At 40.7% G+C, this 25901-nt stretch overlaps 1 long non-coding RNA gene across 4 annotated transcripts in view; it reads right to left on the bottom strand.

Annotated features, from left to right (window-relative positions):
* The window catches only part of Gm34489, a 103449-nt gene that overhangs the window by 24143 nt on the left and 53405 nt on the right, over positions 1-25901 (bottom strand). The window contains exon 1 of one of the 4 annotated variants that reach the window (XR_381258.1): positions 4497-4573. The exons of the other annotated variants lie outside the window; for them this stretch is intronic. This is a non-coding gene — a long non-coding RNA (predicted gene, 34489). Of the gene's footprint in view, positions 1-4496; positions 4574-25901 lie in introns of those variants that run through there. 4 annotated transcript variants of the gene reach the window in all.

The following is a 25901-nucleotide window of genomic DNA, read 5'->3' as shown; positions in this document are numbered from 1 at the left end:
GGCTTGGAGAGTGAGTTTCTGAATAGATGTCCTTTTAAAATGAAAATAAAAATAATAAACGTATTTAATTAAAATTAAACATAATTTAAATTAAAATGAAATTAATAAATGCAATGTTTAATTTTGGTTTTTCTTTTTGAAATAGGGTTTTCAATAGTTATTGACCAATAGTTATTGGTCTTTTAATATTGTCCTAACCATGGCTCACACATCCAGTACACAACCCAATGGGGGCTTGTGGCTCACCGTTTAAAGCTTGGGGCTTAGATGAACCAGAACTCACAGGGGGCAGCATTAAGCCATGTTTCTGCTCGCAGTGGGAACATGGAGTGGTGCACAGAGACAGTGAAACCACAGACCTGTCTAAGCCTCTTTCTCTGTATTGTTACATAATTACACTTGAAATTGGTACCCATTGAGTTCACCAGAATTAATCACACCACTTCTGAGGCCGATGGACAGTAACTGCCAGTCCTTCTGACCCCTGGTCTTAGGGATCAGAAGTAGTACCTAAAACCCTTTGTAGGGCTCCCTTTAATTGAGCGGCTCATGTTTAAATAGTACATTGACCTGTGCTTATGAACATACAGGCTGTTCATTTCCCTATTGACAAGTGAATTCCAACCTCAGCTACCTCAAAAGACTCTTTCCTTCTAAATCTGCATCACAGCCACTTGTGGCCAGACCAGATCTACCCATCAGTCTGGGTTTCTGTATCCCTGAATTTTTACATTTTTGAATAGTTATGAACAAGAATATTAGCAAAAATATATTACAAGGCTAAATACCTCCCATGAAAACTAAAACACTTTTCTCTTTTGTTGTACACTGAAATTTATTTTACAAAACTCTGTTGTAGTCTTTCAGGATAATAAATAAAATAAATAAATCATCTCTATTGATTGCCAAGTTCTGTTTACCACAGGTCTTAGTGAGACATTGTGATAATTTGAGTTACTTTTAAATTTTGTTTTAAATTGTATATTCATGGTACTTACTAGTCCAGTTGTTCTGCCAGCTTTAGCCCTTACCAGGTTTTATTTATCAGAAGCTGATGGCCACTGCCCTTAAAATATAAAGAATGTTACATGATACAGCAGTTTCAATTTTCCCTCTCTAAGAGACTTCAAGAAATTCCTCTCAGACTTTCTGCCCCAGTTTGGACTATCTCCAGGACAGTTGTTACCCAGATACTCCGTTGGATCAACATTCCTAGGAACTTTTTCTTTTTTCTCTTTTCTTTTTCTCTTTTTCCCCATTTCTCAAGAGAATATCCTATACATTCATGAGAAATTCCAAAGAAATGAATGTAGGAATTGTTTAAGTCCTTGGTAGTTGAAGGTGTCTTTACTCTCCCCTACACTTGCCTGAATAAAGAATTCTGTGAAGTGAAGTGAACTGTGTGCTTTATCTCAAATATTGGAGGCAGAAGGCTGCTATCTTTGATGCCTCTGTCTTTTCATTGTTATGGAAGGAAACTGGAAAACTGCACATTGTCCATGCTTCCTGGTTGCCCAACTCTGCTGCCTGGAGAGGGCAGGCAAGATGAATAGCTTTTTTGCTGGAAGTTCCCAGATGTCCACATCTGGAATTTTTCATCTGAGCTGTTCTGTTTCCATAGACAATGCACCTGCTCTCTCCATCCTGAGGAGCACATACATGCCTGCTTGCCAGGAACTTAGGATGAAGCAGAGTTTACTTGCTGTTAGACCTGCTGTGGTCCTTAGTGCATTTCACATCCCACCCTTGTATGTTTCTGAGATAACAACTCTCTATGTCATATCATATCATATCATATCATATCATATCATATCATGTTATAATTATATATATTAATTTCTTGATACCCCTACTAAAATGCTTAGAAGAGACATGGAGGCTCAACTGTTTAAGATTCATTTTTCAAATATTTGAAAGTGTGTGTGTGTGTGTGTGTGTGTGTGTGTGTGTGTGTGTTTAGGCTAGGAAAAGGCATTGGATCCATGGAAGCTAGGGAAACAGGCACTTGCAAACTGGCTGATATGAGTGGAAGCATCTGAATTCCAGACCTCATGACAGAGCTGCAAGTGCTCTTAACTGCGGAGTCATCTCTTCAGCCTGAGCTGGTGTAGTGTGTGTGTGTGTGTGTGTGTGTGTGTGTGTGTGTGTGTGTGTGTGTGTGTGCATTCCTCCCCTAGGGAAAACGCAGCCCCTAGCAACTGATGTGTCTGTGAAATAAACATGACTGGAACACAGAAGACTCTCCCAGTGCTGGCATGACACATAGTGAGGCAAACACAATTGTAACACAGGAGAAGATTCTCAAAAGCAGGCAAGTTTGGAGGTACTAATTCCAGTTGAAAATACTAATTTTAGGAGACTAGAGAAAAAAATCCCTGTCAAAAGGAATAAGTGTAGAAGTAGAGTCAATGATTGGGTTGGATAGAATTCTCTTTGGGTTATCTGGAATCTTATATAAGTTGTACAAGTCTGTTTTGCATTACCATGGAAACTGGCCTGGGGTATCCTCCAGCCTTAGGACACGTACTTTTCAGTCACAATTCAGTTTATCAGAGCGCAGAAGACTAAACCCCGTTCCTCAGGGGTGGAACACAAGTATACCACAGAAACTATACTCTCTGAGTCATACTTTAGGCCATAAATTGTACTGTTTCTCATGTGTTTATCTCATGAAATGCACATTATAAGTCAACAAGATCCAAATGTTGTTCCCACTCACTCTGAGGAAGCCTAGGGTTAGAGAAATGATATACTCTCCAAATGCTTGTCATATGTAGTGGGATTGGAAACAAAGCCCTGGTCACCCCTTTTATCTCCATGATTTTCTGACTCACCACTCTCTTCCTCCAGCCTCCCCGTGTGGCAACTGAGCCTACCAGCAAGCTCAGCTATTTTATCTTGCCTACCGAGATGTTAATACATTGTGTCCCATCTACTGGGTTTGTTCTTTCCTCTCTAAAAAGAGTCAAGTGCACTACACTGGGAGCAGTGGTGGGCTAGATGCCACGGACACATATCACTTCTACAGAGTGGACTTTTGCTCTTAGCAGTACAAATTGGGAGATGCTAGAGCACATATCAGGTAAACTCTAGGCCCGGGTCACCACCCAAAAGAGCAAGGACTTCACACCGAGCCCCCTCCCAAGCCGCAGAGCATGAAAAGGCTGCTGAGAAATGAGGGCTTTCGTCTTACTGGCCAGAATTCTGAGTTGGCTAAAGAAATAGATGGGTTAGGAGCCACCAGGCATTGCGCCAGCCCAAACTGGCACTCCCAACAGCGGCCACAAAGCAAGAGGGTGAGGACAACCAGTCTCCCTGCTTCTGAATGGCCCCACAGGAACCGCAGCACTTCAGCCTCAAAGAGTTATGAGTTCTGGCATCCTGCCGTGAAAGGAACAGGCATCTTCCCTCTGTCAACTGCCCTTGACAAGCCAAAAACATGATTCATGACTCGTGAGAATGGTTGCTTTCTTCACAGCCACTCTTTGGCTTCGCTTTGGGCCCAGGAATAATTGGCCACAATCAACCCACCCAAAGAAGTGGTTACCCCCACACCCCCACTACATCACTCTTCCTTCTGAGGACAATGGCTTCACCCAATGTGGTGAGGGGGAAGTTTAACCAAAGGAAAAACTGAGCCCACACTGATAAAACATCAGTGTTATCAAGGGACAGCCAGGCGTGAGAGCTGAGGCACCCTTGCCTTGTGGTGACTCTTGGGATACCTTTGTGTGTCAACTGCTCCTAAGCATGGCTTTGGTGTTTTAAACATCCCTCTTTGTCATATTCCCATCTTCTGCTCCACTAGAACATACCCATTTTGTAAAGGGCATGGCAGTTCTCTTTTAGGAAGCAGCTGTGTTGGCACTATAGCTTACAGTAGGTATTGACATTGACTACTGAATACCCAATAGGCATCAGGGAATGCTGTCACCAAGAGCCCATCAAATTTTGCCAGCTCAGAAGTATTTGTGCATGATCAAAAAATTAAGTACAGTTCATAAGGAAATGTAGTTACATACGAGAGCTTAAGCCAGGACAGTCTTACATAAAGTAGGGTATGCAGGCTGTCTTCCTGGCCTCCCTCTCTATGTTAACATGTGAACTGTGCTTAAAAAGAACAAAAATGAATCCAGATGTGCTTTTGGTATGGAGTTCAGGCAATTCCACAGTTTCTTCTAAATTCCAAAATGACTTTTTGACACAAAAATAGAGATGCTATTAACATAGTTGGTCCTTAAGTGAGGAGCATAGCCCACTCTGGCTGACAGTTTCCCTCACAGAGAGACCCCCTAAGAGTGAAGTTGGAATGGTGAAGGCTGGGAGCACTGTCTTTGTTTCCACATTAAAGGGAAAAGAGACCTGAGGTCAGCCTTGCAGCCCCTCTCCCTGCCCAGCTAAGCAGGGAGGCCTATTGCCACCACAGCCCCTTGCCCTATACCCATCAGTCAGCCTCTGAAATACTCACAACAGCCAACTAGAATACTCTTGCTTACCTCTTCAGCATAGCCTCAGTCACTTCATGGCAAAAGCATGCTTTTCCCACGTATGCATACTTTGATGGGTTCAAATCTACAAAATTAATGGGTTAAATAAATATATTTCTTGGAGCTAATCTGGAAGATGATCACTGCGATTGTGTGAAGTGATCTTTAGTAGCATGGGGGAACACTAGAATGTCTGTTTCTTTCTCTCGAGTTTGTTATTGCAAATGCACTTTATCAGACATTCATCAAGCTCACAGCAAATTAAGAAAATTGATAAAAGTAATATTTATAAAAACAAGTATATAAATATGTGAAGAGGCATACACCTTCTTAAGTTAAATTTGTTTTATTTTATATGCGCCTATGTATGAATATGTGTGTGTGTGTATTATATGTGTGAGTAGTATATGAACGTGTGCATGAGCTGGTGTGTGGCCTGTGTACTCTCGGAGGCTGAAGGAATAACTTGTGCATCGTATTCTATCTCTTTCCATGTTATTCCCGTGCCTGGTGCTCTTGTGCTGAACCTGTAGCTATGTGTACAGCTAACACGCCCCTGGGATCCTTCTCCCTCCATTGGCCTCATCCTACTTGGGCTGTAGACTACACCACAGTTTTATTTTTGTTGTTTTTGTTTGTTTGGTTTGGTTTTTCGAGACAAGGTTTCTCTATGTAGCCCTGGCTCTGTCCTGAACTCATTCTGTAGACCAGGCTGGCCTTGAACTCAGAAATCCACCTGCCTCTGCCTCCCAAGTGCTGGGATTAAAGGTGTGTGCCACCACTGCCTAGCCCCACACCACAGTTTTTAATGAGGAGTCTGGACATTTTTTCTGAGTTCTTCGGGATTGCATCCTAGTGCAACTTTTTTGTCTACTGAGCTTGTCCTCTGCCTCTACTAACTTTTTTTTTTAAAACGGGTGAATATATATGATTGTAAATGTGTAGTCACAGCTGTGACCACTTAGGTAATGGGACCTATGGAACTAGGAACCAACACAATATGCCACTGGAATAAATAAAATCTCTCTCTGTGTGTATGTGTGTGTGTGTGCATTACTACCTAACTTGGGATACCAATGTCCTCCAGTCTGGTACATGCCTGAATTACCTCTCACTCTCCTGTCATCTGAATTCTTATATTACACACTGTTCTAGTCTAGTTTGTTTGTAGACCTCTCTTAAAAATAACTCAGGTGCCTGCTGTTTTCTTCCTGTCCGACAAACCATTGTTTATGTTGTATTCTAGACCATAGTAATAGTTGCTTTGAGGACTTTTTTTCTTAGACCATAAGAATGGCTGAAAACATTCCTTTTTTTTTCATTTTAATTTTTTATTAATAGATATTTTCTTTATTTACATTTCAAATTTATACCCTTTCCTCATTTCCCCTCCAACCCCCCACTCCCACCCCATCCCCTCTACCCCTGCTCACTAATCCACCCTTTCCTGATTCCCTGTCCTGGCATTTCCCTACACTGAGTTATTGAGCCTTCATAAGACCAAGGGCCTCTCTTCTCATTGATGTCCCACAAGGCCATCCTCTGCTACATATGCGGCTGGAGCCTTGAGTCCCTCCATGTATAGTCTTTGGTTGGTGGTTTAGTCCCTGGGAGCTCTGTGGGTACTGGTTGGTTCATATTGTTGTTCCTCCTATGGGGCTGTAAACCCCTTCAGCTCCTTGGGTCCTTTCTCTAGCTCCTCCACTGGGGACCTTGTGCTCAGTCCAATGGATAGCTGTGAGCATCCACTTCTGTATTTGTCAGGCACTGGCAAAGACACTCAGGAGACAGGTATATCAGGCTCCTGTCAGCAAGCCTGATGATGTCTCTCTAACCAGCTTGCAGAAGCTAACTTCTCATCATGTCTTCAATAAGAGACAGAAAGAGGGAAGGTTAGGAGAATGAAGAAGGGGCTAGAGGAGCAGAGAAGATGTATTGGGAAGGAAGAGGAGGGGACTTGAACATTTCTTCCTTATAAAGAAACCATCTCTGCCAGATAAAGAATACTTGTAATTCTAGATCTCTCTGATGGTTTAATTCTCTGATGGTTTGGATATAAAATTTCTTTCACAAGCTCATGTTTTAAGACCTGTGGTTTAAACAGATCTGGTGGTATAGTATGAAGAGGTTGTGGAACCTAGTGGTGAACCTAGAGAGGAAGGTGGCCAGCAGAGGGTGGGCCTCGAGGCTTAAGGTGTAGTCCTATTTCCTTCCCCATCTTTGCCTCCTGATCTGCTAGGTTGTGAGCAAGCGGCTGCCACAGAGCCATCTGTTATCATTCCTTCCCCACCACGAACTATATTCCATCCAACTATATGCCAAATTAAGTCATTTCTTCTTTAAATAGATTCTTGTTAGATATTTGATCACAACAACAAGAAAAGTAATCAATAGAGTCATATGGTCTTAATTTTACTACTTCACCATGCAGTAATTTTTTGAGTCAACTTGGGGGTTAGAATCTTAGTATATGAGTCAGGAAACAAAAATGTTCATGCCATAGCACTTATCTAAATGCTACTTATTTGCCCATAGAACCTTGCACAATATGATAGCCAGCTCCTAAAACAGTCATCCCCATTTATTAGCTATCAATAATCATGTCTTCATAATCTTCCAACACTGAATAGGGCTAGTCCCTATAAACAACCAAGTGTTGCAAGAATTACAGCATAAGGCCTGACCATAAACATGTGCTACCACCTTTAAATCAGTTGCTCTAGGAATAAACACCTGTTGTCAGGTCAGCTCATACCAGCAACCCTCCAGAGAGGTCCACATAGCAAGAGACAGATGCATAGGAGAACTGTGAAGTTTTTGTTTTGTTTTGTTTTGTTCTGTTTTGTTTTGTTTTGTTTTGTTTTTTAAACATAGTTGTACTGGCAGAAACACAGTGAAGCTTGCATGAAAAGGAAGATGGTACAAAATGTGGAGAGGTTGTTGGTCACCAAGCTTTTAAAGGCAGAAACAGACCGTGCACAGTGCTCTACTCCAGAATAGAATACACTGCATTTCATGTGAAGGAAGCATGAGTGGGTGGAAGTAAGAACTCAGAGAGTGGATATAAATGGCATAGATCAGTGCCCTAAGGTAAGTGTAGAACCAAGTCCTACCTGGTACCTCTCTCTCCCCTCTCCCCTCTCCCCTCTCCCCTCTCCCCTCTCCCCTCTCCCCTCTCTCCCCACTCGTGTGAGTGCACTATGTGCATGATTTTGCATGTAGGTGGTTGCACATATGTGGGGGTATGCATGTACATTTTTGGTTGTTGTTAGGAATAATCTTTCATTCTTCCCCAACCTTATTCATTGAGGCAGGGTATCTCAATCAAATTCAGAGCTTGTTGATATGGTTGCTCTCAAAGTCTCCATTTTCTGGGGCTGGAATTACAGTTGGGCAGCTACACCTACCTGACACTTATAATGATTTCTGGGATCCAAACTCAGGTTTTCATCTTACGTGGCAAGTGCTTTAACCATTGAGTCATTTCCTTAGCCCTTGAGGAACTTACAGTAAGAGTCTGTTGAATTCCAGAATTGGTCTGAATTGGTCATTCATTTGTGCTTCAATACTCCTTTGACTGGGCAAGGTACCTATAATGTTCATTCCGTTTCTGTATGTTGGTGGGGAGAGAGATGACGAGTGTCTTTAAGTCATGAGGTAAAAGGAACTGTAAAAGATCTAGGTAGATTTATTTGCATCTGAATTTGATTTATACCATCAGTTCTTGGACATGGAACTGATAATACATATAATAGGATGTGTTAGTGGAAGAGTGTGCAGAAGAGGGCATTACATGAGAGTAAGACATGAATAAATGGGTGGCAAGGAGGTTTGAAGAAGCATAGTAGATAGCCTAGTTATAGAAGGCCTCAGTGATGCCTGCATCTGACATTCATGTTTGTGTATTGCCTTTTCCAACTTGGAAGAGGACCAACCCACTGAAACTTGTAAGTATAATAGTGTGAACCTTGACTATGGGTCTTAGAAGACAGTGAACTCATCTTGGATCCCTGGCTCCGATGGAAGACAGAGCTTCCACATCTGAGGTCACTGACCCTCATAGAATGGCCTTCTTGCAAGAACGGAGATCTCTCAACTCTAGCCACTACTAACTTGGTGACATATGAAGGATTTTCTTGTAAATGGATCCTCCTGTTCCAGGCAAGCTGTTTGGAGAGAGATTTGTAGCAAAGTTTATCATCCACAGAAGTGGTGAGGATCATGTTTTTGGTGCTTAAACTTATAATAACTTCTTTACATTTTAAAATATTTTCATTTATAAACTATTGTATTGCAACATTTCACACACACATACACACACACACACACACACACACACACAGCTAACATTCACCTCCTCATCAGCATGCATTCCCATTCTCCTTCCTCTGGCCTTTTCTCTCCAAAATAATTCCTTCTTAGTTTTTATATTGTATGTATATATGTGAAAGTATTGTTAAATCTAGATTCTTCACGTGAAAGAAAATATTCTATTTGTATTTCACCTGCCCTGATTACTCTCTTTTTCTTCCTTTCTTTTAAGCCTCCTTTCCCTTACACAAATCTCTGCTCCTACTCACATTTCACACACCAGCCCATTTACATGAAATCTAGATTCCGCTTATGAGAGGAAACACGTAATATTTATCTTTCTGAGCCTGGCATATTTTGCTTAACATGACCTCTGGTTTCACCCATTTTCTGACAAATGACAAAAGTCCCTTAGCAACTGAGTGAGTCTGTTGTGTGGATGCATATATCACAATTTCTTTATGTGTTCATCTGTATACATTATGTGTACCTAGACTGGTTACATGTCATCGCTGCTTGGAATAGTGTAACAATAAACATGCATGTACAAGAGTCTCTGTGGCTTGCTGACTTCAGCATATTTATCTGTACTTAGAGGAGGCATAGGTGTATCACATTTAGTTTTAGTTTCTTGATGGATCCCCCTTGCCAACAAGCTATGCAGAAGGTCACCACTTCCCTTGTATCTTTAACATAATTTGTTTACTTGGTTGTCCCGATCCTGGTTGGAGAGAAATGGACTGTTGGAGTAGTTTGAATTTGAGTTCCACTGAGAGATGAGAATGTTCAGCGTTTCTTCCTAAATTTACTGGTCATTTGTACGTTTTCTTTTTGGTAATTTGGGGTGTGTAGTTAATTTTTATAGTCCTTTATAAACTTTATCTAGAAATTGTCTGTTGGGTGTATAGTTGGCAAACGTTCTCTCCGTTCTGTAAGCGCTCTGCTTCCTCTACCACACAGAAGCTGTCTATTTTCAAGGAGTCATATTCAACTTGCTATTATTTGCTAGGCTATGAGTTTCAGTTTCAGAAAGCCTTTGCCTATGCTTATATTTGAAGTATTTTTCCTATGTTTTTCTCTAACAGTTTCAATGTTTCAGGTCTTACATTAAAGTATGTAATCCATTTCAAACTGATTTTTTTAAACAGTGTGAAAGATAGGGGTATAATTTTATTCTTCTACAGATGGATATCCAGGCTTTATAGCACCATTTGTTGAAGAGGCTGGGTTTTTTTCCCCCTAAAACTCCGTTTTTGGCATCTTACTTAAAAGTTAGCAAGACATAGCTGCCAGGGATTATTTCAGGGTTCACTATTGCTTTTCCATTGGTTTCTCTGTGTGTGTGTGTGTGTGTGTGTGTGTGTGTGTGTGTGCTTGTGTGTTAGTCTTTGTGCCAGTACCATTTTGACACCATGGCTCTGTAACATAATTTGAGATCCAGGAAATGGGATACCTCTTCCAGAATTGCTCTTTCCACTCAGAATTATGTTCGCTATTTAAGGTCCTTTAGGGTTCCATATCAATTTCAGGATTTTTTTCCTAGTTCTTTATGTAAGTTTAGTGACATTCTTATGAAGATTGCACGGAATCTGTAGATTTCGTTTGAAAGTATAGTCACTTTTTCATGATAAGTTTTGCTGATACGTAAGTAGAACATGTCTTTCCATCTTCTAGAATCTTCTTCAACTTCTTTCTTCAGATTTTAAAAAGGTATTATTGTGGAGACATGTCACCTACTTGGGTAGACTAATTCTAGTAATTGTTTTTGAAGTACTATGAATGGGATTCCTCCTCTGGTTTACCTTTTTTGGTGACTGCATTATTGGAATATAGAAAAGCTATGGATTCCTGTCTGTTGACTTTGTGTCTTGCTGTTACACTAGCAGTGATGGCCAGGTTTACGAGTTATTTTGGTGGAATCTTTAGCATTTCTAAGTATAGAATCATGTTTTCTGAAAATAGGGATACTTCAACCCCTTCACTGTTTATATCCCTTTTCTCCTACTCTTATCATATTCTCAAATTAAAACTTTAAGCATTATGTTAATAGGTGCACACAGCCTTTGCTGTGTTACGGAATCCCCTTTTATGCCGGCTTCCCTGTGATTTTTATCACACGTGTGCGTCAGGCTTTGATTGCTCCTCTTCTCCATCATAGCTGTAGAAGTCAGGTGCTCCCTGTTCCTTTATCCCTGTGAACTTCGCCTTTCTCTGCTCTATAACTCCAGCTATGATTCCCAACCCTTCTCATTTTTATTTCCTTGGAAAAACTCTACACCGACCCAAATCTTCTTATATATCACATTATATGGAAGGAACTTCTAATTGCAATTTTACCATAGAAGTCTTAGAGTAACAGTTATACAGGAGCCATATATTACATGCTTCTTGGTTTGGTTTTTTTTTTAAGCAAAAAATTATATAGTAAGAAAGTAAAATATGCCCCTCTCCCCTCCCTGCAGTGGGGGATATGGAGCATGAAGTGGCCACCTCCTGTAGCCAGGCAGAACTCCCAATGGAGGGATAAGGAAACCAACCAATCTGCGAAAACTTTGACTCAAAATGTATCCTGCCTACAAAAAGTGCAAATATAAAAATGGACCAGAGGCTAAGGGAATGCCCAACCAATGACTGTCCAACTTGAGACCTGTCATGTGAGCAAGAACCAATACCTGACACTGTTAAAAATACTCTGCTATGCTGTAGACTGTAACATAACCTGTCTTCTGATAGACTTCATCTAGCAGCTGACCAAAGCAGATGCAGAGATCCACAAACATTGCATCGAGCTTGGGGAGTCTTATGGAAGAGTTGAGGGAAGGATTGAGGGACCAGGAGGTGGTAGGGACTCTACAGGAAGACCAACAGAGTTAATCAAGTTAATGGAAAAAGAAAGAAAGAGAAATGAAATCAGTCACTTCCCGGGCTTAAGGCGAGAAGACCCACCATCGCTGTGATGTCATAGAACATGGTGTACCTTGGAAAAGATACTTGCTTCCTAAATGTTGGCATTCACTGTCCCATGTGTTAAAACATGCATGACTGAAATGGCCTGTGGAGGATGCATAGAAATTCTCTCGTCAGACAGCATGGAGGCTCAGTGTTCTCAGTTGCTGTTAGACTCCATTAAAGCCTGCACAGCCAGACTAGTACCATGCTGTGAAACTGATAAGCCAAGACACACAGCTATCCCATAACACTGCCTGTTTATCACCAGAAAGAAATGCCCTCAGAATTTCTATGCATGAGGATAGATAACTCTTAGGACCAAAGCTTCTAACAGCTGCAGCCAAGTGATTGGTTTTGTAAGGAGGTGCAGGTGCCTCTGGAGCTGGGAGCCTTGCCCAGCTTCTAGCTGGCAGTGTCACCTTAGGCCAGGCACTCCCAAATCTCTTAGCCTCAGTGTCCTTATCTGTACAAAGAAGACAGTGGTTGTGACAACTTAGGAGCATTGTGATCATTCAAGAAAAGATGTGTGTGAGAATGTGCTTTTATGTATCCATTCTTTTGGAAGGATTGTTTTGACAATGATCGAGAAACTGAATGTTTGGGTTAACTTTTTCTAAGATGACAATGTGTTAAAATTCAACTGTCACTTCCAATTTGAGATTTGTAGGGTCATAGATGATGTCATGTTCTCTGAATATGACTATATTAGTAATGCTTTCCCTCAGGTACTGAGACATGGTGTCAAGGAGTGGGTATTGACCCTCAATTTCTAGTTAAATTTGTACTAAAAAAATACAGGAAAGGTAACATGTTTGGGCTGTGAAAAGTGAGCCAAATTTCCCCAAGACTTCTCCTATGGCTTCCTGTTCAGAAAGAAGCAGCTGTTTATTAAGGCTTTGGGACCCGGACTCATTTTCTGTGATCTCCATGTTTCTAGGGTCTTCAACGGTGAAGTTCCTCAGCCTATGCAGCCTCCCATGAAGCCCCGGCTTTTCATAGCTTTGCAGGATGAATTTAAATCTCTTTGGTTCTGCAAGATCCCAGGAGCATTGCCAGTTCTCCCACAGTCATCCCCTCCTCCCTGTCACCACAGTGTGATGATGCTCTTTAGTGGCCAGCCTTTTGAATGTACCTATTCTAGCTTGTCCAAAGCCTTTGAGCTCCTTGAGCACAGAGTCCATCTGTATCTTCAGTTGTGTTCTTTCCACAATGCTGAGTAGCTTTTAAGTGATATTTATCCTGAAAGATTGGAAAGGAAGGAGAGAGTGGGGAGGGAGGTAGAAGAAAAGAGGAAGGAAGGACAGGGAAAATAGAATGTACAGGAGAGAAGTAAGGAGTGTTGATATGGCTTAGGCAGCATCCTGATCTATTTCCCTTGTAGCTAATGATCACAGGTCCTGTTATCTCAATTTTACACAAGAGGGAACTAAGTCTTGGAAATTGGTGACAATTATACAGCCAGCAGGTGACAGACTGATAGGAAATGCTGCAGTACATAGTGGGAGCAGGTTTGGAATAGAGGATAAGACAGACTAGCTATGGATTTGGGCTCTTCCTCAGGACAGTAAGGACCAATTATTGCGAGTGTTCCTAATAACATCAAACTAAGCCAGAGAACTGAATACTACTGCTAAATTGGGGAGATTTTAGGCAATGGAGTAGGAGTCATGTTTATATAGCATTTTGACATATCAGTGCTGAGGTCACAAGTTCTCAACAGGGCAGGAGCTGAAGTCAACAGGGAGGTAGCAAGCCAGACACATGAGACAGAAGAGATCTTGTCAATGGGTCTTGAGAAAGCACTGGTAGACTGTGTGGAGGTAGCAAGGTTGCTTTCAAATACTGTCTCCCAGCCAAAGCATGTATCTGATAGAACCCCTTCTTTGACTCTGGTTATAGCCTCTACTTCTTATACTCTGATCTGCATCTCTACCCATTTTTCTCAGTCTTTAGGAAAACTTGTATATCTCCTCTCTATTCCAAATTTCAATGATAGAATTTAAACTGAATTTTTTAAAAAAATGAAAACTAATTACCATCTTATGGAAGCATGCAGGCTCCTCTTGCTTCTCTCCTACACGCATGTTTTCTTTCACTTTTACATTTTGCTGTGACAGAGCAAGGAAGTGCATGTTAGATGCTGATACCTTGGCATTGACCTTTCCTACATCCAGAACTCTAAGGAGTATTTTATGTCTTTGTAATTTAACCAGCCTTAAACTGATGATTTTTAACAACACACTCAGTTGTAGCCTAGATTTTCCTCTGGGCTCTAGGCCCACAGGTAGAAACCACCTGGTAGACATGTCTATCTTGACAAAGTGTATCTTGAACTTCAAAGGCATTGTACCTGTGACATATTCTCTGCTCACCTGTAAACAATTGGTTCTGAAGTGAGAGATGGAGTGATGAGAGGTATTGACCTTCAAAACCCCAATATCCCAGCTTCTCAGATGGAGAAAATGAGTCCTGAGACAGATACGTGCTGAACCCAGAAAGTACCAACCTCACCTAAAGTCATTCACATTAAGTAATAAAGTTGACATCTAAGTAACATACAAATTTTCTGCAATCCCAACCTATGATTTCTTTAGTGCAGGGGGTAGACTTCAGTTGGACTCATTCACTTAGCCACGCTGGCACTTCATGTGAGGCCACTTACTGGGAGCTTTGAAATTATTGAGGATGAAAGACACATTTAAGGGTCCGTGGTCATCATCATTACCACCCTCCTCTTGGTTTGGGATAATAACAGTTGCTGTTTTAACCACCAGCTCCAACTAAGCAGCCTTCAGATTTTCATGCTTCTGATGTGCAGAGATCAGCCTCCATGGCAACACCGACATGAGCTTTCTCCCACCAGTATTTGAAATTTATTTCCGGTACTCATACTTAAAACGGAAATGTAAAGGAATGCATTGTCTTAGGTAAACTGCCTTTATTTATGATAAACCAGAAGATTTGCAAGAGTATATTTTAAAAAGACTCAGAATGTATCCCTTTGTACTTCAAAGGCCATTTGGTCTTGGGCCCAACAGGCAAAGTGGTTATTATGGTCCCATGTGGGAAAAGGCGGGTGAGGCTGGAATGTACCCAGTAAACATGAAACCCCATCCACAGAACTCCACTTGCTCCCGCTGCTCTGCCGAGGCTAATTGGAGGAGGGCAACCTTTTTTGAAAAAGGAAAGAAACTTCTGGATTTGAAGCAGATGTCTGAACTTTGCAGAATCTACAATACAGGCTTTTAAAAAAATATTGCAATAATTAGGAGTCCGGTTTGAAGTCAATGTGTTGCTGTAAAAATTAAGGATGTTTACAACTGTGGGAAGGCTTTCTTTAAAAACCCAATTCTGATTCCAATTTGCTAGCAAATTGCATCCTGGCCCCATGGAGGGAGCGATCGGCAGACCTGTTTAATAGATTAGGATGCTTGCTGTCCGTCAAAGAGCAGGTATGTGCTCGCTGTTATGAAATCAAATAGGAATTCTCAGAACACGATCCAGACTTTATTTGTAGAGTTTTGTGACCTAACAAATAATTTGATATTTGGAACCAAACAAAATGTTTTCTCAATTGATCTCACACACACACACACACACACACACACACACACACACACACACACACACACACACACTTGGTTTTCCTTGTGTGGTTCCTGGCACAGAAGTCTAGTATTTACTAAACTGACCACAGTGTTTCAGATATTGGTTAGTCATGAAACATTGCATTATACTCAGTATCAGGTTATCCAAGGACAAGAAACTGGACAATACATAAATTTAACTTCTCTGAAGTCAAAGATCATTATTAAGTATCAGAAAAATATAGTTTCGTTTTCAGATAACAGAAAAAAAAGGTCTACGAGAGTATTGGTCAGGATAGACTATAAGATGGTCAATCTGTAGTGAGAGGAAATTAGAGTTAGAATGTTAGAGAAAACCTAGTTCCTATAACTTTGTGGTTTTATGGCCATGATATTTAAAAACTTTTACTTCTTAAATATGTTGTAAATACTAACATCTATTTTTTTTATTGTTGGCAGGGAGAATATGTAGCAATTCTTATGGTATATCCATATCTAGGCAAGGGAGAACAATGGGCCTTCACCCAGCACATATAAACTCAGTACACAGATTTATTTGAAATAGGTCAATGTTCCTGTCAGAACAGCGCATCTTGTACAAGTCTGGAGAAGGGTAGGAAAGTGTGCTAGGTCAACTAAAGGTTTCTCAGAAGCCCTTCTCTGTTTTTATGACAGAAGCCTTAGTTCTGCTTGGGCACAAGCTGATCCAGTTGGGGCTGTTTCTCTGCATCTCTGGCAGAATAAGGGTATACGACGGAGTTCTGTCAAAGATACAGGAGTGAAGGTTGATGTATACAATGTCTACATCTTAACACTTGCTCTTCATCTCTTCTTTATTGACTCCCATAGGAAAGAATACAAACACCATGCTAGGGAGTCAATTGATCATGAAGATGAAGTCACCACACCAGTGAAAGCAGACATAGATCAGATTCCTGCACAGCTCCACGGAACAGAGACTCCTGGTTGTGGGATCATCTCTATCATCTATCACATCAGAAGGACCCTGATATAGCTGTCTCTTGTGAGGCTATCCCGGGGCTTGACAAACACAGAAGTGGATGCTCACAGTCAGCTATTGGATGGATCACAGGGCCCCCAGTGGAAGAGCTAGAGAAAGTACCCAAGGAGCTAAAGGGATCTGCAACCCTATAGGTGGAACAACAATATGAACTAACCAGTACCCCGGAGCTCGTGTCTCTAGCTGCTTATGTATCAGAAGATGGCCTAGTCAGCCATCATTGGAGAGGCCCATTGGTCTTGCAAACTTTATATGCCTCAGTACAGGGGAATGCCAGGGCCAAGAAGTGGGAGTGGGTGGGGAGGAGAGTGGGGGGGGGGAGGGTATGGGGGACTTTTGGGATAGCATTGGAAATGTAAATGAAGAAAATACCTAATTAAAAAGAAAAAAGAAAAAAAAAGTTACTTTGTTTCAGATAGCTTTATTTGGCCCACTGTTAAGGCACCTCAAATATAATCCAATTTTTCCTCAACCTTCTGAATGCTACCGCCATTTAATATAGCTCCTCAGGTTGTAATGAGGAGCCCAGCTATAAAATAATTTTTGTTCCTATTTCATTGCTGTAATTTTGATACTGTTATAAATCATAATGTAAATATTTTTTTGGAGATAAAGGTTTGCCGAAGGGGTTGTGACCCACAGGTTGAGAAACACTGCTATAGCCTACTAGAGAAAGCAGTCCTTATTATGTTTTATCTGACCTCCCCCCCCCCCCCCCAAAAAAAAAGTTTATGTAGACTTTCTGATTTAGGAAGTTTGGTTGTTCTCCCATGGTCATGAGTGAGTTATGTGAGAGGCATTCAAGGAAAGACTTGAGGCAATCTTCCATACGGCCGGTTCTGAGGCAGACTATATTAAGTTAGATCATAAGTAGAGGCTACGGAATGAAGGAAACAAATGTGGGGTCCTGAGCTGATGTCACTTGTCCAGGACTTTGATTATGGAGTCAACACCCAGTTTAGCACGGCGTTGTGTGCAGCCTAACTAAATAGACAGTTCGATGTATTTATTGTTAAACAGGGTCATGGTTAGAAATTCATCCTGAATATGCAAACATCGAGGTGGCATTTATTCCTCACAGCCTGCCTCAGATGCCATTAGATTTCTAATTTCAAAGCTCTAGATTCCTGAGTTGACTTGAGACAGCCCCTGCCCCGTGTTCTAGTATAGGCGTGCAATTAATTATAAAATTCATTAGTGTAACAGAGACTCAGTAAGTAAATATGCTCCTCATCTGCTCTAGATACTTGAACTTCAGAGATGCCTGGAACTTGAACATTGTTTTCACAGATCATAGAGTATGGAATCTATTAATAGTCATTGTCAATGACAGGGTTTCCTTTCTGGGAAGGGCTTTTGGAAAGTATTCTAAATAAAATAGATAGCTTTCCTCCAGGAAACCCACAGTCTCCAATTATTATTAGATGTATTCATCCCTCCCATAGTGCTGCCTTATAAGCATAGAGAGCTAGCGTTTCTTAGCCTATCACTACAGAGGAAGTTTCTTTAAGAGAAAACATGATTATATTTCTCTCTAATCTCTCTCTACATACCAACATTTATTGCTTGGTAAATACTCTACAAACATTTGATGAAAGGAAATTCGATCCATGCAGTAAAGTATGCCGCTCCAAAAATGTACATGTCCATTCTACCTAATCAAAGGAACACGTGTAGGTATTTTAAATTTCTCAATCGTTGTCAAATACCATCAAACTAATTATTACCAAGGCAGTCATTTTAAAACATACAACAGTCACGTCTGCTTTAATAACCTTCCTCACTTGTCCTCTGTTAATGGTAATACAGAGTGATAATTCATTTCTTCTCAATATTTTTCAGAAATGCTTTCATAATTAGTAAAACTGCAGTAGTTTTTATCCCACATTTATGAGGCAGTAGTGAAGTTGGTGCTTTGTGCAGTTCATTTACAGCGTAGCAACACATGTAAAAGCTGCCTTTCACTAAGGTTTCTAGACTACTTGAATTCCCAGTATCCAAAAACTTCAACTTCATTTGTATAAGGAGAACATGAGTTGGAGGTTGGTCTTGTGCACTGTGTATTCAGATGCTGATTTCTATGCACAGGCATCTGTTCGCAGTCCAGATGTTGACATGGGCAAGCATCTCTAATCTCAATGTTATGTAAAAATTGTTTCCCACCATCTTTGGTTGGTTGATAAAGATCTGATTGGCAATGAGCTGAGGCAGGATTAGAAGGTGGGATATCTGGCAGGGAGATTGGAATTCTGGAAGATAATCCTAGAGAGGAGATTTGTCCTGGATTGTGAAGAAGTCAGACACATGAGTCTGAGGAGAGGTAATGAGGCTTCTCGCAGACATAGAATAGTTTAGACTGGTCATGTAAGTTACCAGCTAGTCAGGGAAGGCCAAGCTTATGGCCTAGGCATTGATTCATAAATAAGCCTCCAAGTCGTTATTTGGGAACTTGGGTGTGCTGTAAAAGCCTGTGAGTACACACATGGTTATGCCTGAAGACATTTGTTGTCATTTTGTCAAAGGAAAGGTAAAATTAGAAATTATATTTTTAAAAATACACTAGTCTAGTTAAAATAACAACTATAATAATAAATTAGTATTATGAACAGTAATGACCAAGTGCAACATACATACAGACCAGAGAGGACTAATGCTAAGATGTATGGGCTGGGAATGTAACTCAGTTTGTAGAGGAGGGCCATGGCCACGTGGAGATGAGAGGGAAGGGAATGTGGAGAGAGGGGTAGCAAGAGGGCAAGAGGCAAGAGAGGGGCCAGAGAGTAAGAGCAAGTGAGTAAGAGAGTAAGAGAGGGAGGAGGGGGCAAATAGCCCTTTTTATAGTGGGCCAGGTCTACCTGGCTATTGCTAGATAACTGTGGTGGTAGATCCAGACATGACTGATGGACACACACCTTTCTGTGGGGGGATAGGGGGGCTGTAGCTGCAACAGGAGCCAGGGCCAAACACCTGCCATCCCTTGCAGGCAGAAGTCACCTACCAGGTCACTGGAGTTCAAAGTCTGTGTTCAACCATGGACCAGGCTGTCTGTGCACAGCTCATTACCCTACACTACCATATGGCATAACATAGCTTTTTTCTTTTTTTAGTTGTTGTACGTAATTTATCTCATATTGAAAAGAGAAGAATGAAAATAACTGTTTCATAGTTTGAAGAAGAAAATATTTGCTGTGGCTCTTGGTTTGGGGTTTTAGTCCACAGTTGCTGGCTTTATTGTTGAAGGACCTGGAGTGAGGTGGTGTTTCATGAAGTAAAAGCTTGGTGGGACAAAACTGCTTACCTCATGGCACCCAGGAAGTGCAAGAGACAGACAGGAATAGGACAGAACAAGATAACACTCACCAGGGCTCTCCTCCAATGACCTAGATTCTCCGGCTAGGTCTTCCTCAAACAATGTTTCCAAAATCTCCCCAAACAACATGTCCTGGATATATTTTTGTTCATTTTACATAAGTTAGAATTCTCTGGGGAAAAGAACCTCAGTTGATGAAATGCCGCCCTTGGATTGCCTGTAGGTAAGTCTGTACAGTATTTTCTTGATTAGTAATTGATAAGGGGGGCACCAGAGGTGGCATCAACTCTGAGCAGGTGAGCCTGGGTGCTGTAAGAAAGCAGGTTGAACAAGCTATGGGGAGCAAGCTAGTAAGCAGTGTTCTTTCATGGTCTCTGTTTCAGTTCCTGCCCTGATTTCCCTCAGTCAGTGATGGACTTTGACCTGAAATGTATAAGCCAAGTAAATCTCTTCCTACCCAAGTTTTGTGGTCATGGCATTCATCAGAGCAACAGAAACCAAACTGGGACCAAGTCGCGGACCAATATTTCAACAGACACAGAGGAGACATCTCATGTTCAAACCATAAAACAATCTCTTAAAACACTCTGGTCCTTAAGGCCTTTTGAAAAAGATGTTTTAATTTTTAGTCTTTAATTATGTGTATGTGTGTGGAGGAGGAGAGTTATTGTATGTGTGCCTGTAGTGCAGTGTCCACAGAGGCCAGAAGAGTGTGTTGGATATCTCTGGAGTTGTAGGTGGTTGTGAGCCACCAGACTTGAGTTCTGGGAACCAAACCCAGTTCCTCAGTAAGAGCAGAAAGATATGAATCTCAGAGATAAAGTATCTATGCAGACCTAAACTCTTTGGCTTAGACTATTAAGAGAACTCCTTGGGAATTGACAAACAAACTGAGTAATTGACTTCAATTTTTATTTTTTAAATTCTTTTGTTTTCATTCAGTCTGTGTGAGCGTTTTGCTTGTGTATATGTATGTATACCACATGCCTTCTTGGTGCCTGCAGAGGCTAGAAAAGGGTGTTAGATCCCCTGGAACTGGAGTAATGGATGGTTGTTAGTTACTATGTGGGTGCTGGGAAAAGAACCGAGGTTCTCTGCAAGAGCAATAAGTAATTTAAATCCCTAATTCATTTATCCAGCTTCCCTCATTTAAAAATACTATTTAAGAATAGAAAGATTTATATATTTTCCTGAGAATATGCATCTTCTTGTAAAGTCACACATGTTAAAATGTAGTGGGGAACAAAAGGCCTCACCTGACAATTTCTTCTGCTAAGAAATAATCTCGTTAAAAGTGTGATGATGATTTCACACCCTTTTTGTAAACACAAACTTTCTGTACAAAAATACGGAACTGAGATATTATGTGTGTTTTATAAGCTTTGGTTTTACTTGCTATATATTGGATAAATAATGATGTATTTATTGTAACATCTGACAAATTCAAACTATTGTGAACGTATACTGTTTGATTAACTATTTCCCCTCATAAGATGTATTAGTCATTGCTAGTTTGTTTGGCTATTATAAACTGTTGCTGTGCCAAAGACTCTATATGCCCACATTTCAATACTTCATTATTTACCAAGATGAGTTTGTAGGAGATGGTTCTATATAAGGACAAGTTTCACTAGAGTTCGTCATTACTACATTGCTAGAATAGTTTTCAGTTTCCTAAGTGGACTGGTTTACTACCTACAGAGGATGATGATGAGCTTGGTGTCCCATTAGAACAACTTGACATAGTCTACTACACAATATAGCACCAAAAAAGAAAAAAGAAAAGAAAAGAAAATGAAGCAGAAGTCCTACCCAAAACCAATTATATTTGAATATCCATAACAGGAACTAGAAATCACTATTATGGGAATATGCAGTTATCACTGAGAAAAATTATATATACAATAATATCAACCAATTTAAAGAGTGCAATTTAATGTAACTACCATTGCAATCAAAATATAAAATATTCATTTTATTATATTCTAAGTTTTCCTTAGAGGCCTTATGGTCAATCATCACACCCAGGTCTCTGCAAGTCTTTATATAAATTTTTGTTTGTTTTTTCAAGGCAGGGTTTCTCCATGTAGACTTGGCTGTCCTGGAATTTACTTTGTACACTAGGCTGGCCTCAAACTCAGAGATCCACCTGCCTCTACCTCATAAATGCTGAGATTAAAGGTGTATACCACCACTACTCTTGATACACTCCCTTATCAGCTTTGGGAACTGTTCAACTGCTGCTTTTGGGTGCCTTTACCTGTCCTCATGACAAGGTGCCACGTGCTCTGGTCGAGTCAGCTTAAGCCGAGAGGCTTAAAAGTCACTCATGAGGCAAAGAGCTTCAAGGAAGCTCTCTTCCTGGAGTCTGGCGTTCCCTCTAACCCATACATTAATTTTCCATTCCTGCGTTAGTCTAGTGTATGGATCCACGTGCTCTCTTTCAGTATTTTCCTATTATAAGTGCCTTTTAAGATTGAATTCTGACATAGCTAAAGCCTTCAGCCAGTGTTCCAACAGTCCTAGAACATCCTTGAGCAAGACCTTGGGCTTGAAATTCAGTACTGCCCCTGGTATTACACTATCACTTTGAGTAAAAGTTAGGTCACTGCCCTTCACAGGAATCTACCATCACCAAGGAAGAAAGAAGTTTCTGACCGTAGGAGAAACCAGAATAGATACTTAGAACTATAGCTGAGTTGCACCCATATACAGGAATTTACAATGGTTTAGGAAGTAGATTGGGTTGTGGTTTTAGAGTATTGCATTATTCATTAGATGGTTAGCTAGAACGGAACTCCCTAGTTAGAACCATGACTTTGGTGTGAAAGCCCTTGCCCTAGGAGTGAAAAGATCTCACACCTGGCTTCTAAGACTATAGCTGACCTTAGATAGGGCTGACTTTGTCTCAGTTATTTTATTGCCCAGTTCCTGCCAGTCTTTGCGTTTTCATTCCTCTGTTCTGTGTAAGAGTCATTAAGCATCCGGTTACCTCATTTGTACCTTGTGGGTATGTCACCCAACTTCCTTATTGTCTTCTGCATAAAAAGTCTGATGTTCGATTTGAGAAATTACATTCAGATTCCACACGATCTCTCCTGTGTGTGTCTGTCTGTCAATTCATCCTACGCTTTGTCCACCTGCGACTAGAAACCCATTCCAAGCAGACAAAGGGGCTCAGAGGGTCTGCGGCAACAAGGTCTCTGAGTGCAAAGAGATCACTAGAAAGAATGTTTGGGACTCCCCAAAGTCTGTAATTCTCTAGAGTGCTCTGTAGGCAGTATCTTGTTCTCAGTAGTCTACTATGAAAATCCTAGTCTGATAAAGTGACTTCCTGGAAATAGGATCTCTGTCTGAACCCACTTTCCTGGATAGCTTTTGTCTGGATTCTTCTGGATTCTGCCATGTGTCTTGGAAAGAGCCTCAGGCCACAAACACACTGGCAGCTTTAGGACTCACCTCCTTTGTGTTTCTTCTTGCAGGGAAAACATCTTGTTTTGCCCATTTGCCCTCTGTCTGAAAACAGTTGTTTTATGTATTTGTCTGGTTTTCTAGATGCTTATAATAGAAGAGCAATTCCCACAGTAGTTAATGCTTCATGGTCAGAAGCAGCTGTAGACATCAATATTTCATGCATTTCTTGAGTTTACTCCATTGTGCAGTCAGACCTGAGAACCAGCTTTAGATATACACTAATACCACTTTGTTTATCTTTCAAGTAAATAAAGCTATGCACTCAGTTTTGTTCTTAAGTTATGTGAAAGGAAGAATATTTATACTTTCTAGCCATTCATATATTTTCTTTATAATCAACCCGTTTATGATTTTTTAAATTCCCTTCTCATCAAAAGATTTGCTGTTTTCTTGAACAGGTCTGCAAGAGTTCTTTATATGTTGTGATATTATTCTCTATTTGCCATTTATATTGCACATAACTCTCTCTCCCACCTTATTATATATATTTAAACCTTGTTTATAGAGTGGGTGCAGGATCAAGAGTGGACTAGGGAAAGTCATAGTCGGTGTTACAAAGATGCTTTTGGTTTTATTTATAGGCAAATGTATATAAGCTATTTCTGTTATGATTTCTGGCTGGTTACATATCTCATGAAAATGCTGTTTTGTGATATGATAGGGGAAGATAGGGAAATTATTTCCACAGCTTTAGTTAAGTACATTTCTCCCAGGCAAATTCCAATGAAAGAATTGTTGTACTTTTTTGTACAAGTATTCTCAGGGATCATACAAGATATAATAGATTCCACTGCCTCAAAAAAAACTAATGCTTAATGTTTACATATATTTTGGGTCTTTGGCACCTGGGGAATGACTCCTATTGTGTCAGTTTGGTTTTCTCAAAGAAATAGAACCAATAGGAGATGGATAGATGGATGGATGAATGGATGGATGACTGATGAATTGATCATTGGATAAATGACATATAGGTAGGCAGATAGATAGATAGATAGATAGATAGATAGATAGATAGATAGATAGATAGAAAGAAAGATAAAATTTGGTTTAGGCTATTATAGAGGCTAAGAAGTCTCACTGCCTGCTGCCTGCAACCTAAAGACCCAGGAAAGCCAAAAATATTATTCCAGTCTATGGAGGGAGGAAGACCCTAATGTCTCAGTTCAAACAAGAAAATAGAAAGACTTCATCTTCCTGTGACATTTTGTTTTTTTAAGTCTGTCTTAGTCGATGTTGTAATGCTATAACAAAAGAGCAAAGGCTGACCAATTCATAACAGAAACTTACTTGGTTCATGCTTTTGGAGGTGGGAAAGTACAAGATCAAAAAAAAAAGGCAATCTATTTTATTGAGTCCTCCTAATTGGATGTAAATCTTACTCAGGAACATCCTTACACACATACACAAAACTAATGTTTACTGTGAAACCCTGGGCATAGTCAAGATGACATAATGTTAACTATCAAACCTGAGAGAGAGTAACTATGAGAGGTCAGTGTAGTATAGAAGTTTGTCAGTGTGAAAGACAAGAAGTCCATGAGGAACCACCATGTAGTCACCTTGGTGGGCAATTCTGTGAGTGAGGCTTTTATCTAGGGCATTTCTTCTCATAATATCCACCCACCTATAGATATTGCTGATCTACTCTCCTGGAAAATGATAATAGTTTGGAAGGTCAGCAAGATTTGGTCCTGTAGAGAAGCCTAGTTCCACCCAGGTCCTTCCCTGAATCTTCCAAACTCCCATGCATCTTGGAGGTTATAGGAGACTGGCTATTCATTGACTAATTATCTTAGCTAAGATCTCCATTAGTTGCCCTCAGGAAAACTGAGAGCCTGAATGGGGAGAGATAGCCTTACGGTAAGTAGAAGTTGGTCCTGGGAGAAATCAGTTCTGGAAAGCAGGACTGTGTCATGAGTATTTAAGGCTACTTCAAACTATTCTCTTTCTCCTAGCTTTACCACATCCACGTTAACTCTTCCTCGGATCTTCTCTTTGAGAGCTTAATGAGGTTTGTGGTGATTTCCCACCACGAAACTATTCTAGATCAGCCAGTAGAAAGACTTGCTGTGCTGGCTGGTTTTGTGTGTCAACTTGACACAGGCTGGAGTTATCACAGAGAAAGGAGATTCAGTTGAGGAAATGTCTCTATGAGATCCAGCTGTGAGACACTTTCTCAATTAGTGATCAAGGGGGGAGGGCCCATTGTTGGAGGTGCCATCCCTGTGCTGGTAGTCTTGGGTTCTATAAGAGAGCAGGCTGAGCAAGCCAGGTTTCAAAGCAAGCCAGTAAGTAACATCCATCCATAGCCTCTGCATCAGATCCTGTTTCCTGACATGCTTGAGTTCCAGTCCTGACTTCTTTGGTGATGAACAGCAGTGTGGAAGTATAAGCTGATTAAACCCTTTCCTCCCCAACTCGCTTCTTGGTCTTGATGTTTTGTGCAAGGATAGAACCCATGACTAAGAAACCTGCCTACAAGAAAGATGGGATATATAGCTTCCCAGCTGCAACATGGATCTAACAAGAAAAAAGGTCAGTGCAGAAGAGAGATTTGTGACCTACAAGAGGTCATGGAAAGGAATTTGCCCATCCTGGGACATCTAACACTCATCAGTGAAGCTGTGAGTGAAACTTTATAAGCCTGCATTTCCAAAGGTCAACTTGAACTCTGTGAAAGTGGAGTTGAAGGGAAAGAGCTAGCAAACCATTCCCTCTATCTATTTGAAGGACCGGAAGGGAGTGTACTGTAGATTTAACCC

Source organism: Mus musculus, chromosome 12, assembly GCF_000001635.26.
Source record: "Mus musculus strain C57BL/6J chromosome 12, GRCm38.p6 C57BL/6J".
NCBI classification, from domain to species: Eukaryota; Metazoa; Chordata; class Mammalia; order Rodentia; family Muridae; genus Mus; species Mus musculus.
This window is presented reverse-complemented; position numbering and strand designations above follow the sequence as displayed.